The sequence below is a fragment of the Pinus tabuliformis genome, chromosome 5_2 (assembly GCF_031772625.1).
Source record: "Pinus tabuliformis cultivar Carrire ecotype Pingquan chromosome 5_2, CPIR1, whole genome shotgun sequence".
NCBI lineage: Eukaryota > Viridiplantae > Streptophyta > Pinopsida > Pinales > Pinaceae > Pinus > Pinus tabuliformis.
The window spans coordinates 386,535,048-386,552,630 of NC_142306.1; the positions used below are offsets into that span (position 1 = coordinate 386,535,048).

The window sequence follows — 17,583 nt, forward strand, 5'->3', positions numbered from 1 at the left end:
AGATGGACAACTCGATCACAGTGTTGGCATTTCACAATCTCTTGTTGCTGTTGCTGTGGAAGAGGGGCAGAATCTGGAACAGCTGGAGGTGAACTGTCATGAATAAATCCAGCACTTTGAAATTGGATTTGTTTGGAGTAGACTGGAATATGAAAGGACAAGTCCTTGTCATATCCAAGACCAGTTCTGTGCTTGTTATGTACAAGCTATTCCCAAGGTTTGATGATGGGCTTGGGAAGTGCAGACTGAGTTTCTACATCTGCATGTACAACACTCATGAAGATCGTGTAGCAAGAATTTTTTAAAATAGTTTTATTAAACATAAGATACATAGTTTTATGAATATGTTATTTAAATATATACAACTTTAATATTATTATGATATTTTAATTAATATTATTCATTATTTTTACTTACGGAAACATTGTCAATTGAGTTGTATTTTATGTTAAAATTTTAGGTTTAGATTTTGGTAACCATAGAGGTCAATGTAAATTCTTAGAATCAATTTATATAGGATTGCAATTCATGAAACCTACATCAAAACCCATTTGAAAAATTACAATACCTTCAAAAAGTTGAGTAGTTTTGATTAGGAAAACCAATAAAAATATAGATTTTGATATATTTCATTACAATATGTACTTACATACTTTAGAATCATAGAAATTGTTGGGGAAGCATTAAGCATAGTTATTGTCTAGGTTTGACCCATCCATTTCCTCAAACACATAAGCAACACATTGAGTCCAACTAAACCTTGAGTTTCAATAAAAGAAATCATATTTTTATAATTGTTAATGGTTCATTTATTGATAATAACACAATTAAGTCAAAGAGAAGCAACTCAAACATATAAGTGAATTGGGAATTAAACTTTGAACTAAGCTTGCGGTTATCCAAACACATTCACCTCACTTAGGACAAGATTCAATAATTATTAAGAGAACTTGTAATGTAGATAGATTTCTCCAAAACCTTCCTCTTTTTTATAATAACCATTCACTCAATGTGAATATGGATATTAATACTTTAGCAATTATGCATTATATCTCTATAATTTCTTAATCTATTTAATTACTTTAAGCTTCTCTTTCTTTTATAATAAATCATATATTATCCTAAACTAATTACTAACAATTTGCAAGGCATCTTTCTTAATATGTAAGATTTAATCATAATTATTTGATTTTTTTGTTGCATCAAGCATTGTACTTCATTATTAGTAAGCATAAACTTATTATGTCTCAAATTATTGTAATGTATAGAGATCGTGTACTTCATTATTAGTAAGCACAAACTTATTATGTCTTAAATTATAGTAATGTATAGTAAAATACTTAGGAAGGTCGTGTAGCAAGGCTAATGTACTTGTGAAGACTTCATTATTTGTAAGCATAAACTTATTATGTCCCAAATTATAGTAATGTATAGTAAAATACTTGTGAAGATAGTGTAGCAAGAATTGTTTAAAATAGTTTTATTAAACATTAGATACATAGTTTTATGAATAAGTTATTTAAATATATACAACTTTAATATATATATTTTTTTTTTCTAGGTTAAGACTAAACTAAGTACCCACGGGGAATTGAACCAGTGACCTATCGCAAGGAGTGCCTTAACAGCGCACCCATTCACCGTCAATCCAAAGCCCCGTGGGCATATACAACTTTAATATTATTATGATATTTTAATTAATATTATTCATTATTTATAAATAAAATAAATATAATATTTTATTTCACTTTTATTTTATAAAACATTATTTTATACTAATATACACTAAAAATAAAAATAAAAACTATATTTATCGCATAAAATTAAAACAACTTTAAAATGACACACTTCAATTTTACCCTAGTAATTATGATAAATAAGAAAAATCCACTTGCCATTACAAAGTACATAGCTAATAAGAAAACCTTTCCCAAGGGAAATATTTAAATGCCATCTTTTCCACCAAGAAAAATAGGTTCAAATGCATTGTGATAAGAAACAATATAAGTTCTATTGAAACCATATAACCAGGTAGTTTCATATAATAGGGTCATAGGAAATGCTTTATATTTATTAATTTTATTGAGAAGATTTTATGATATGCGGATGTTATCTCATTTTTCATTAAACATATTTGATTATAATGTTAGCATTAATAAATTATTATTATCTTATTATTTAGAAATTGTAAATGTTAAAAAAATTCCCATAAAACAATTTGTAATTGATCAAAATCATCGGTAAAATTAAAAAAATAAAACATTTCCAAAAATAAAACATTTCAAAAAAGGACATGATTAAAAATAATATCTCGTAACCATATAGTATAATAAAACATATCAAGCGCACTATTGAGAATATAATATCTCGTAGCCATACATGATTGCAAGATATTCCAAAACATATTCATTGTTTTCCTTTAAGTTTTTCTTACTAATTTTCTTCCTCCCCTTTATTTAATCCTTGCATGTTTATTTAAATGTCATTTATGTTCCTTCTTCCATTATTTCCCCCCTTTCACTTGGTTCCTTCTCCTTTCATTAATTTTGTTTCCCCTTTTTGTCCTTTGAAGTTTGTTTTTTAGGTTTTTTTTAATAAAGTTTACAAATTCTTAACCATGTGATCATGTTCTAATTCTTTCTTGTTGGTTTGTATGTAAATTTAAAAAAAAACACTTAAATTTTTAGGATTGTGTAACTTTTTTAATAGACCCATTGCCCTAAATCAATTTCACATCATGTTGGTGGGTGACATCAATTTTACGTTATGTTGATGGTTGATAAAATTAGTTAGGGATCTTTTACAATGGAAATTAAGAGTTTGAGACCCATTATGAACATCACCTACATACCTTCTAAACTCTATTATAGACATACTCATGGACCCAAAGCCACATGGATCCTTTAATTTCATTTTTTTCAACATTTCTTCAATGATTTAAATTGTTCTCGTCAAATTATTAAGGTTATTAATAATTTTAGATAATTATTAGTGAGCTAGTAACTACCTGTCAGTTGTTGTTGAGGTCATGGTAGTTACCAACTATAAAAATGAGTGATAGATGGGTAATGGAAAAGAGAGATGTGTTTTGTCTTCCCATATTCAAAATACACATGACTACTACTTTCAACTATAACTCATTATCATCCACCCTTTCTTTTAGTAATGTCCATTCACATGTTGCTATTCTTCCACAAACTATTATTATTTACAAAATATCCATTTTCAGAATACACATAACTTACTATTGAAATTGTAACTCGTTATCATCCACCCTTGCTTTCAACAATTTCCATTCACATGTTGCTCATCATCTTACCTCAGTTTGCAGCCAATGTCTTATAATTTGCAGTGAAGCTCATTTTCACCCATCTTAAACCAAAGTGAGATATGTATTTTAGGGTTATTTATAGTCAGTTATTTAATAGACAAATGTGAAGGCTGGTTTTTGTTTCTGATAGACCAGATGTGGGCAGTTGTAACTCACTAGACACTTTAAAATAATGAACAAAAACATGTTCACATAAACAAAAACAACTACATGGATAATGGATAACCTCTACATGACATTACTATTATTTACAAAATGGCCATATTCAAAATACACATAACTAATAATTTCAAGTATAACTCATTATCATCCACCCTTGGTTTCAATAATGTCCATTCACATGTTGCTATTCTTCCACACGCTACTATTATTTACAAAATATCCATATTCAAAAGACACATAACTAATACTTTCAACTATAACTCATTATCATCCACCCTTTCTTTCAACAATGTCCATTCACATGTCGCTATTCTTCCACAAACTATTATTATTTACAAAATATCCATTTCCAGAATACACATAACTAACTATTGTAATTGTAACTCATTCTCATCCACCCTTGCTTTTAACAACGTCCATTCACATGTCGCTATTCTTCCCCACTCTATGCCTTACGGGGTTTCCTTTGCAACATAAGGTGTAAATGCTAGTTTTAAATTTTCAACTTTCCTAACTCTGGAATGTTTAAATAACATTGTGTCTTTCATATTATACAATAATGGATGTGAATTATAAGAATGATTTAGGGTTCAATGTCTTTGCTTTTTTTTTTTTTTGGGTATATAAATGCTAAAATTAGCTTTATTTTTGTCGACTCTCACATATTTTTTGATATGGTGTATCTTTTCACAACATAAATTATATTACAATCTTATGCCTAAAGAATCCTATTACTATATTTGCATATCCATTATTTAAGTTTCACTCAACGTAACCTTCCAAGATAACTTTCAACACCTTATCTTCTTGAATCACCAATTGAATTCATGTGTTAAGTGCATTTTTTATCCTTGTTGATATGATAATTAGCATGACTTTTGATATCGATATTTAATCTGTTTGGATCTCATAGTCATTATAATTTCATTCCTTTGTTATCTTTACTCTTCACTCTTCAAGAATAAAACAATTAGTCATGGGTTATGTGTGTATATTGTAATGGAATTACAAATTTATTAGCTAGATTCACTACAAATGTGTGGTGCAATAATAATTTTACATAGAAAACAATAGAGATCCACTAAACCCAAGGAATCAGATCATCATTATTTCTTTGTATTCGTATAATATTCCCTCTCTCTGAAAGCATATAACACACTGAAAAATATAACATGGTTATAAAATTGCTATCTAATATTTTCTTATTATTTTAGAATATTTGTTGGTGTGTCAACCACTTAGTATGTAATTCATAGAATACACATTATAAAAATAGATACTTCGGACAAAATCAAATAATTAATACTTGAATATAAATCTCTCAACAATCCACTAATCTTGTATAGGTTTGGTCAAGCTCATAGTAAACATAATGCATATTTTTTCTTTGTTTCACACTAGACTATGTCAATGATTTTGTTTTCAATGAAAAACATTAATAATATTATTGATAACTTGTATGTTCTTGATTAATTCTATGTTTGAACCTGCACAAAATGGACTTTGTCAATATAACAAAATCGAAAATTAGAATCACAATAGTAAGAATTGTGATCTTCTATTCATTTAATTTTCTCAATCATCAATTGATTACTATGTCCATTCTCCTCCTCCCAACTTTGTAGATATTTATATATCGCACACTTCACTTTCTTCTTAATCTTTCTCAAAACATTGGCATTAGTGTGACTATACTTTAAGTTTCAAATACGTGGGAATGGTTTTCATATACCTTTCCCTCTTCTTTAATGAAATGCCAAGAGTAATGAGATGTATCCTTTACAACCTTAATGCTTGCAAAAATAATTTTGATACTTAGGTGGGGTTGTTATATAAGATATAAAGAAGATAACATAATTCATGTTATCATAAGATCTATGCAATAGGAATTATGCTATAAGACACCATGACTTGCATTTTTTTCCGTGGTTTGAGAGACAAACAATCAATATCCTCACTAAGAATAACATATTTGGTGTTCATGATGCATAATTTCCTTCCACTTTGTGTTCGAATTTACCTTAGTAATTATAGAGGTCTTAGCCTACATCCTACATAATAAGAAATGGATGACTCATACAAGAATATCATGTTCCTAAAACACTATAAATAAAAAAGATTATCTTCATGGCTCTTGTACTTTTTTGATAGAATTACCACCCTTCAATAAAGTCCTTAAGCTCTATGCCAATATATTTCTTCTAATGAGATTTACAACAAACATGACTCCTATGGTAAGCATGATTGTGACATGCTTGAGATATTGAAATGAAATGAAATGAAATTATTTTAACATCCACGAGGCTAAAATGGAATATGGGACAGATTCCTTCTCCATTTGTTTCTTGTATTCGACCCTTTTCCTGTGAGGTCTCACAATAAATGCTCCGAGCTTCTCAACAAACCCCTTCTTGAATAAATTATCCAAAGAGCTAACTGCTAGAATATTTTCATAACTTTCTCTGGTGTCTTTCTGTTTCCACTTTTCTAAAAGAGAAAAAATACACTCTTTTTTTTATTACAGATGAATCGCCAACTGGAGTAGCCTCGCAACTCGTGTAACACGGGTTCGATTCTAACCGCTACCATTCTAAACCCTGTGAACTACACCCACCCCTCTCCACAGCTCTGGGCTAGTCCAGGGGATTTGAACTTGTGACCTTTAGTATGGAGCCCGCCTTTCTAACGAACTTCACCACATTGTGATTACCAACTCGCCTACCCCCGTGGGGCTAAAAATACATACTCTTTCATTCCACACTTCTTTTGGCATTTTCCAATGCCCTCTTTCACAACCGAGTTGATGAGAATGAGTCCTTAATTGAACCATTTAAGAACATTGGATCTCAAAGAAGTATTGACCCCTATGTACGCTTTTTGTGGATTATTATGATTGGGATTAAACTCTTCAATATAGTACTTCTTCTTTCTCCCTAGCTCCTTCTCCCATGTACATTTGTGGAACTCATCCATAACAAAAGTCTTCATCTCTTTACTAACTATGGGACACATGCTCAAACAAATATCCCATTTACTGAACCATTTGTTATTTTTCCACATCCAAGTCTTCTTTCTTTTCCACAATATGTCATTAAACACAACCTTAGGCCATCTACCCTCTTACGTTCGCTCAATTTTTTCAAATACCTTATGACTGGCACCATAGCAATTGCTTCTTCCATTCCCTCAAATTTTTTTAAATACCTTATGACTCGCACCATAGAAATTGCTTCAATAGGAGCAACCCCTGTTTCACTTAACAAGATATCATGAGGAACTGCACTTTTAATTTTGAATTTATTTGTAATTAAAAGCTTCTGAATTTTCTCAATTTGTTTCCAGTGCATCTCGAATATATTGGTGGCCCACAATTCACAAGCCTATAGAATCACCATAATGCTCAATTATCATATAGATACACAAAACAAATCCTCTCGAATATATTGCTAGCCCAAAATTCACAAGCGTATAGAATCACCATAACGCTCAATTATCATATAGATACACAAAACAAATCCTCTCTAATATTAGTGTCGCAAAAAAGTTTCATTATTACATCCCACCAAAATCTTCGCATTGTTATTTTGAATACATTAAAAAATCTTTACAAAAAATAAATGCAGTTTAGCATTAACGATTATTTATTTATTTATTAATTGAGCATTAATGATTTTTATTTTTATTTATTAGCTTTTAACAGGGTAAAAAGGAATATTTAAAATAAATCTATTTTCAAATATTTATTTAATTTACTCTTCTCAATTATATGATGATGGTGGTGGTGGTAGTGGTTGACGTCTACTGAGACCAAATTGGTCTATCAGACCTATAATTTTCTTTTATATATATATATATATATATATAAATAAAATATACTCTTCAACTTAAAATAAAATAATTTTCCAAATTCAATCTCTATTTACTATAATTATTTTATTTGTATTTTACTCATTTATAATAAACTATGATACAACACATTTTATACGCCCACTCTACCCAAAATTAGAAAAAATGGATAAATAACTTTAGAGTTAAAGTCAAATAACAAAATTTGTACAAAACAACTACCCTAATTTGAAATGTACTTCCTCACAAACTACACCTCTCTTTACTTTATTAATATTACTTTGATAACTAAAATTGTCTTCAACTTCTCATAAATTTATCTTTATAATATGACACAAAATAAAACAACACGAAAGTTAACCCATGATTTATAAATTTTAAATAAAAGATTATATTCTTTCCTTTTATCAATCGTAACCAAAAGGAAGCCCATTTTCCACAAATATGAGATAGTAATTAAAAAAACATAAAAAAAAATATGTCCCTCATTGGTAAGTATTATATTTAGATTATTTTTAAATATTATATTTATATGTTTTTTGAATTTTATATTTACCTTAATCAATATTGAAATTTATGGTACATCTTCAATAGGAAAATAACAATAACAATATAATTTGTTGTGAAATAAAAATACTTTCTTCAAAAAAATTATTTAGTAGTTGTAAAGAACTTTTTACTATTCCAATCATCTGAACTCTATGCAGTTTGACGATGGAATGAGAGTGTAAGATGACGACCACATTATCCAGATACCAATAATAAAGTGTAGTATAATTATTTTATGTTTTGTTTATATATATATATATATATATATATATTTGTGTATATTGGGTGTAGATTTTCTAACTATAAATATTTTGTAGTTTAATTATTTGATTTTTTTGTTTTTTATGGTTAGTTTTATTTAAATTTAATAAAAAATAAAAAAATAGTAAGTTTTTAATTTCCCATTTATAAACTTTAATTATTCTAAAAAAAATTTCAAAATATTCACCATCTTTAAATACATGTGAAAATACATCTGAATAAATAAAAGTTGAATAACAAAAATTCATAAAAGTTGAATAACAAAAATTCATAATCATATATTTTTTAACCAACCAATTCTAGCCTTGGAAAATTGAAAAAACAGATGATGGGATTGCACCCAAATATGAGTATATAGTGTGACAATGATATCACGGTTATACATTAAATATTCACTAATATTCCATAGACACCCTCTGTTCTGCAGGAGAGTATTGTGGACCCTTGTTATAGGCTGCCATATTGTTATTTGACTTTCAAACAATTTGTGTTCAACCATTCAATGCCATCTGGATCCTAGGTTATGGACAGCCACATTGTTATTTGACTTTCAAACCATTTGTGTTCAACCATTCATGCCCTTTGGGTCCTAGGCTAGAGGCGACCATATTTTCATTTGACTTTCAAACCATTTGCACTCAACCATTCAATGTTCTGTTACTCTTAGGTCACAGACGGGCATATTGTCATTTGACCTTCAAACCATTGGCGTTCAACCAACCATTCAATGCCCTTATGTAAGTAACTGCACCATGAAATCATTCCACCGTGAGCTTGAAGCTATTCAGTTGTACTCATCCCATTTCTCTTTTTTCTTGATCATGGCATTTCTAGGTGCTTTATAAATTGAGAATTGGGATAGTGATCTATTCACACATCTTGGAGAGCCCATTGTAGTTTCGTTGTTCTCGTTGCAGCAACAAAGTAGCGGGTTAAAGGCAACTACGGAAAAATATCTCCTGCAGATCAGATGCGGTCCCTCCATTCGCACAATATGAATTCCCAAAAGCACTGTCCCAGAATGTTCCTGAAATCAAAGTTATCTAATCAATTGCCAGAAACTTCTAATTTTTTAGCGATGAGACCACCATATTCTGAAGGTCGGAAATATTTTTCTCTTGCACGTCCAAACTAAATCAAGCTCGTTCAGATGCCGTGTAGATATAATGATGAATCTAGATCTAGATTGAAAAGCGTCTATCTTTTGTTCTCTATGTGATTTAAAAAAAAAAAAACTAAACCTTATATCATAAATCAAATCACATCACAGAAACATAAAATTTAAGATATAATACTATTTCATTCCCAGAAGTATACTATTTCAGAACTATACTATTTCATTCCTCGAAGTATAAAATTTAAGATATATTACTATTTCATAAAATTTAAGAAATAATACTCTCTGTCATGTTTACTTTTGCGTAAACAAATATAATACTTTCTCGGTCATCAGGTTTACATTTGCGTAAACAAATATAGTACTTTCTCGGTCATCAGATTGATATAGATAGTGCCATATGGATCGCAGCTAGTTTGATTAATCAAACTGTAATAGGATAATGTTAAGGTTGGGGAATGATATAATAGTTTGATCAATGTTGTTGTAATGGTTCGGTATCTATAGATATTGCAATAGCAAATAGCAGTTAGTCATTCGTTAAATTATAATATTTTGATAAATATTATTCTAGTTTTTTTTGAATATATGAATATGGTTTTGTTGCTTTAAAGTTTTATTCATTTTCAAGGGTATATTTTGGGCTAAAAACGGGTAACAATAATCTTACTCTAAAGCTAATTTTTTCCAAGAGTTTTAAATTATTGCGCCATGTTAATTAAAATTCACAAGTACAGTGAAGATTAAGTTTTGATAGAATTTCAGACAGTCATATACCATCAGTTCTGATCTATGTTACCAGAAAAAAGAAACGGGAAACGAGAACGGTACGAGAAACGAGGTTTGGAGGTTTCGCATATAAGAAACGAGGAGAGAGAAAAACACCATATTAAAGGTGAACAATATAAACAAAGCATTAATCATAAACCTGTAATGTTTCTGCTCATGAAATTGTAAAAAAACAATTGTAAATACTAATTTAGTTTTAAGAAGGAAGTGATAATTTTGTAGATCAAAAATTTAGCCATCATTAATTCCAAGAAAATGGAAAACATTGATAAGAATAAGATATTTGAAATATAAATATTTAAATTTGTTCTTTTGAATATATATGTTTCTCTAAAGTCACTTCCAACAATTCATATCAATATGCAAGTAAACCTAATAATCTAGATTTTGAAGCTCATTTTCTGGAATAGTTGTTGAGCTTGAGCCAATTCCAAAAGAATTATTTTGGTCAATAGACTTCATGGTATCATCAAGCATGTCTTCAGCATTGTCTTGTAGCACCTCAAGTGGAAGCTTATCATTTTCGTCATCTTGTGAACCACCATAATCCCACATTCTTGTGGGTCCAGTTTTGTATTCTAGTTGTTGTCGAAATAACAAACGTAGATTTGAGTGTACAAACACCAAATCTTGTGCCATTTTTGTGCCTAGGCGATTCCTCTTCGTTGAATGGATGAAAGCATATTCACTCCAATTTCTTTCACATGCAGAGGAACTAGTCACCTGTATAATAAAATTAAAATTATGTTAGTCATAGTCAATCAATAAATCTTATAAGATAAATAATCTGAAATGAGCTTTAGAATTAATTGTTTAAACAATAAATCAATACATTAAAGGTATTTGTTATTAAGAATACCTGTGAAAGCAAACGGATAGCCAAACGATGAAGTAAGGGGGTCCCTGTACCATATTGTATCCAGAAGTCGATGGGTCCAAGTTGTTGTCTGTTGTATGCACAATCTTCATTTGCAAAGTGGTCTTCTGATCTCAAATACTTTCCTAGCTCAAACCGTAAAGCAGTGCGATCCTGACGATCGTAACACCTACTTATAAAAGTGTTCCAGTTTTGCATAACCTCTACATCTGACGATGGTTTCTTATGAAACCATTTAGGATTGAGTAAAAATGCAATTGAATGAAGAGGGCTATGAAGCATTTTCCACCTTGTCAGACTAAGTTCCCACACTTCATTTCTAGTGTCTTTGTCAATCCTAGAATTTTCATCTTCCATTATGTCATGAATCTTCTCTCTCATTTGATCCATGCTCTCAAAGACATCCCCTAAGCATGGTTGATCACTATCAAATATGCGAAGGGTGGAAACAATAGGTGTAATAAGGGTGACAATATCCTCCACTCTCCTCCAAAAATTCTCTGAAGAAAGACCAATAATGATGTCCTCAACTTTTAGGCCATCCCCAGTATGAGAACCCTTCCACCTTTGCCAATCCATTGATACCACCATCTCTCTCAAAGATTTATGCATTTTAATAAAGCGTTGAAGCATAATGAAAGCAGATGCAAATCTAGTCTCAGCACATCGAAGAAGCTGAAGTTTTGCATATTTCCTATAAATTGCTATGGATGCTGCATGATTAATAATAAAGTGTTGTAACATCTTTGCTTTAGTTATAGTTTTATCAACCCATGCAATGTTATTAATATCTTTCAGGAGCAAATTCAAGCAATGCACAGAGTAAGGAGTCCAAAAAATTGTTGGATATTCATCCTCAATCAACCCACCAGCAAGGATATTGTTTGAGGCACTATCTGTAACAATTTGGACCACGTTTTCTCTACCAACCTCCTCTATTGCCTCTTTGAGGAGACCTGTTAGATATGGACCATCTTTTGTCTTTCCTGTAGTATCATAGGATTTTAAAAACAAAACTTCTTTTGGGCTCAAAACCAAAATATTGATAAGGGGACGATGGTTAACATCTGTCCAACCATCTGAGACAATGGAGACCCCAGATTCCTTCCAACTATCTCTAATGTCTTGAAGTCTAGCTTCAACCCGAGCCCTCTCTTCAAATAACACGGTTGTCCTCATCTTTTCATAACTAGGAGGCTTGTAACCTTTAGGAGCATTGCTAACTAGATCCCTTACCATTTCTTTCCAATAAGGAGACCTACAAACATTAAAAGATATGCCATTTGCAAAAAAAAATCGTCCAATGGATGCATAGAGATTTCCCCTTCCTTTTACATCCCATAAGTTTTGAAGGTGAGAAACAGAAACTTGATGTTGAGAATAAGAGTGTGGACCACCAATTGTCAATCCACTAGGATTGTTGTTAGCTTGAACTAAACCTTCAACAATATGTCTAAGCTTTTCAAGTTCATTAAATTGCTTAATTAGAGAAGCTTTTTTTGTTTTAGGTACACTGTCACATAAAGCTAATTGTTCTTTTTTCCCCATTCCAACTAAATGCCATCGAACTCTTCCTACATTCCCCGTTTTTTGTTTTTTACAATAAGGGCACAACCAAACCTTTGAACCAGATGATCCACTTGATCCTCCACTATAAGATTGAGTGCATTTCACAGCTGCCCATAACCTTGCCTCAAAGGCTTTTTTTGCTTCTTGATATTCTTTGCTTTGGATTTTTTTGGATGCCTCTATGGAAGATTTCTGTTGGGAAAGGGGCGGTCTACTTTGTGACATTGGTGAACTTTCTTCCATTGCAATGAGAAATGAGTGAAATAAAAAATAAATGATTCTCCTCTGCAACCAATTTTAATCTGCACAATTTATATTTGAAAATTAGTTACAGAAAATAAAATTAAAAAATTGACACCTAATTAGAAAAATATAATTAACTAAAAATTTGAAGAGAAAATCAAAGAAAATTTTGGAAAACTTAAACAAAATAAAATTATTTATCTTTTTTCAAATTTTCAAACATCTAAATCACCTTACTTCGAGCATTAGAGGGACTAGCTCGAGAGAAAAGGACTAGCTCCTGATCTCATTCATTTTACAAAATCCCATGATACATGGCTTCAGTGATATTTTAATAACTTATAACTACTTGTTCCATAACTCACTCTCTCTCTCTAAATATATGGGTGTGTGGGGCTATGCACTAGCAATAATTAGGTATGTTGATTGGTAACATTGAGTTCTCCTATTGATTTTTCCTTTTTACTCAAATACGAGTTGGATATTATATTAAAATAATAGATATTATATAATTTCAAAGTAAAATTCCTAATAATAATTCTCATCACTTTATTTAATTATATTTATTTTAAGTTTTCCAAATTAAAAATCTATTTACAAAACTTCTAAACCTTCACAACATTTGTGAAAATTCTTCAAATATAAAATACCATTGAAAAAAACGTAATTGGAAAAAATCTCTAACCTAGTGGAATTTTAAGCATAGCCAAAAAAGTGTTGGGGCAAAATGGTCAACAATAGCCCACAATCTTATAAATAAATTATTTGGTAATTGTGACTATTGATCTTTGCTAACTATGATTGATTGAGCTGCTTAGAGTAAGCTTTCACGATTTTGGTCTTCGACTTAATGGATGCAATCTACAGTTTTTTCATTAACTTCTCACTCAGTTACAAAGAATGAATCCACCATAGTAAGGTTTGATAATTTTGGTTAATTTTCACTGCCTTACGATTAACGGATCACAATGCAATCCATATTTTGCTTTATATTTTATTTATTGTAAATATAGTAATATTTTTCCCAAAAATTGTGAAAAGACATATTCAGTGACACTTCCAAACAACAATAACAAATTTTTTTACATCTAATATACAAGTAAAAATAAATATGAAACATCACACAAATCCCAATCTTAAAAAAAAAAAACTATCATAGAAAATTTACTTCATAATCAAAATTCCCCATCAAATTTATATCAGGTATGGAGAAGTTCACTTGCAATCCTGTTCCGACTTAGATTTCTACGATTTTATTTCTATTTGTTTTCTGTTTCCTGGATAGCTTCTCCATTTTCCTATGTAAAGTCAGATTCGTTGACAATTTCCCATCAACTCCATACCTATTTACATCCTCAGCATTTCGGATTATCTCTGTACATGCTGGAATCTTTGAAGCTTATCTTGTAATTTCCTAAACAAACGTTCGTCTTTAGCCTCCTTGATGAATTATAAAGAAAAATTCGTGTTATTTGCATGCTTTTATGTGTGAAACTATGTTTGATCTCCAAGTTGAAGGGTTCATTGAAATAATTCATTCTTGTTAAAAATGAATTACATTTCGCAGATTCTCCTGCCAAAAGAGCAACCTTAATACCTTCCATTCTTCTTCAACTGTAATATAATGCTCTTCCAGAGGATCTGTCTCTTATATTTCACTTAAATTGGAAAAAATTTAAGCAGTTTTTTTTTTTCAATGTATTGAACCTTCAAGGATTTTATCTAATTTATATAAATAAATTCGATTCTATAGAAATTTATGTGATTTTTCGGATCTTTTTGCATTTCGGTTTACAGAAAACCAATTGAGGAATGTTAACGATTAAATTTTCCAAGAAATTTCTCTGTATCAAGTTTCATTTTAACAGATGTTCTTTTGCATTTTAATTGTGAAGCAGCAGATTGACAAAATGAATGATCTTTTCTCGAGATCCTTCAAAAACTATGCGAATCTTAAGGAGGATTCCAGAAAGGATTTAGAGGCGGGGTATGATGTGGAAATGGTAGGCATTAACGAATAAAAAAACCTAGGACAATTCTTTGAGGAAGTTGAGGATGTGAAAAATGATATGGAATCGGTGGAAGGATTGTCAAGGAAGCTGCAAGCTTCACATGAAGAAAGCAAAACCATCCACAACGCGAAAACCATAAAGAATTTGAGAGACACGATGGATAAAGATGTGGAAGCAGTATTAAAAAAAGCTAAGTTGATTAAAGGGAAGCTTGAAGCTCTTGATAAGGCCAATATTGCAAGTAGGAGACTACCAGGCTCAGACCTAATGCTCTTGGAGTTTTCTTTCGTTTGTTTCCTGTTTCCCAGATATTGCCAAGCTCGGTACAGTGAATGCCCTGTTCTGTCTATTTCCGTTTCGATTTTTTAGCTAGATCTCACTTTTAGTTTCAAAACTACCTACACTGCAGGTTGGAAACAAGGATCATGAATGAAAATTAAGGTACTTATCAAAACCTCTCTGGAATGGGCATCACCATGCAAAGTTCAAACGGCTGGTTGAAATCCAACCTGTTAATGGATAACAGTTCCAATGCTTATCCATTGTTCCGCCCCTTTCTAAGAAGTATAAGCAAATATGCCATAATTTTATCGCACTCTCAAGTTGAATTAAATAAACCGAGATACAGAGCATGACCTGGCATATATTTAAGATCACTGATATTGCAAATAGTTTTAACATCACGCATGACATCTCATTAAAAAAAACCAAAGATTGAAGTTCTTAGGCAGTACCTTTTGACAATAGAACTGACAATGCTGTTGAAGATAACTCAACGGGGGCCTGAAGCTGCTTGGCTCTGATCTGTGCCTTGCTTGTGCCTGGCTTGCATCTGAGTAATGATGGGTTCGCTCTGGTCTTCTGCTTAAATCCTTGACAACTGGTGTTTTTCTTTGACATCGCTCTCACAATACCTTCTGTTCTCTAAAAAATACAGTAGTTTTTTCTTCAGCTGTCGCTCACAATACGCTGGAGTGCTTACGCTTAATTTCCAGAAAACTAACAGTCCACTGCAACAGACTAACAGTGAACTGCGAATTAAACTGGATTCAACCCTCTGTATCCAAAAAACTAACAATCAATTGCTAATTAAACTCCATTTAACCGACGGTTTGAAAAAATTACATTTAACCCGAGTTCGAAAAAATAAATTTAACTGCAAGTCTATCTGGAAACGGTGAGATGAAATGGTTTCGTTTCACGGGAAACTGTTTCTTTCCCATGGAAATGAAAACGGCCGTTGCAGACGGCGTTTCTAGCTGGGTTGCGTTTCTCCGAAGGTTTCGGCCAGAAACAGCGGACATCGTCCCGTTTCTGGTAACTAGGGTTCTGATAGAGATTTGACATTAGTTTTCATAAATATTTTTTCCATGCAGTAGGTGCATTGTCAAGTAATCGTTTGCAGGAGAAGGAAACGAGCATGTCCAAAAGAAAGTCAAGATGGCATCCAAAACCAGAGCAGATCCAGATCCTGGAAGATACATTCAATTCTGGCATGGTGAACCCTCCCAGAGAAGAAATAAAAAGGATCAGAGCTCGGCTCGAAGAATTCGGGCAAGTTGGTGATGTAAATGTATTCTACTTGTTCCAGAATAAAAAGTCCAGAGTAAAGCGAAAGCGACATGTCCAAGATGCGCAAATGTCTGAACCTTGCCCCAAGGTTGCAAAGACCACATCTTCAACTGCATCAACATCAACAACATCAACGTCAACATCAGTTAAGTCTAAACATATAACGGTTGGAAATCAACCCCCCTCATCTTCTACTGTGCCAATATTTTCATTACCCGGGAACCATTACGACACGCACGTGAACCAAGAAATAAGCAGTACTCAGTGTAGTAACATGCAAGCATTTGGAGGGGCGGGAACAACAAGAAGCAGCGGAATTTTGAATGAAGGTACATAGGCATTGATACTAGTGGAATAGTGTTGTTACCATGTCTTAATTTCAAGCTGCCAACGTATCATATACCCTTATACAAATGCATATATTTGTGCTTTGTTGTGAGTACATTGTTTTCATGTCCATGTCTAATATTAAGCTCGGTCTGCAGGAGGTGTGTAGGAGGACTCCATGACTAACGGTAACCGATCAATAACTGTATTCATCAATGACATTCCAATGGAAGTCCCCAAGGAGCCCCTGAACTTCAGGGCTTTCTTCGGAGATGATGCACTTTTACTCCATTCCTCTGGCGAGTCGGTGCTAGTGAATGAATGGGGATTCACCTTGGAAGGCCTGGAGCATGGAGCTAAATATTTCTTGGTATGCTATACATATTCCTTATGTTCATTTATATGGAATCAGTCTTAGTATAATTAAGTCCCAAAAAATTAAATAAATATAGAAGTATATAGCTGTGATCTGAGTGGCCTTATGTGTACGTTTTTATTCTATCTTTGCACCTATGAAGGCTATTTTATCACTGGTGGATCTGCTTCTTCCTTTGTTCAGCTTCTTGTTGAACACTAATGTTTTTGCAGCAAAATTCAGCGTCTTGTTGAACACGGTTGCTTTGGCAGCAAAATTCTATGTTACCATTACCTTCCAAACTTGAGATTTGATATGTAGAGGCTATATTTTATTTATTTATAACTTGATATTGTATATTCCATAGTACAAAAGAAAAGGCCTGTTGCACTGTACTAAAGTAGTTTAAATCACTTTTGTTTCTATGGAATTCCTGAGGATCACGGGGCCCAAAACTGGGTGGCTCACGTGCTAGTTTCTATGCACTTGAACGATCAGTTTCTATGAATGGTTACGAGCAAAGGAAACACTTCAGAAGTTTAAATTATCCACCTTCCACATGCTTTAAATTCC

General features: G+C 31.9%; 1 pseudogene; it reads left to right on the forward strand.

The window, feature by feature from the left end:
* The first annotated feature begins 9,086 nt into the window (after positions 1-9,086).
* Positions 9,087-17,317, forward strand: LOC149159119 (WUSCHEL-related homeobox 11-like; annotated as a pseudogene).
* The last annotated feature ends 266 nt before the right edge of the window (positions 17,318-17,583 follow it).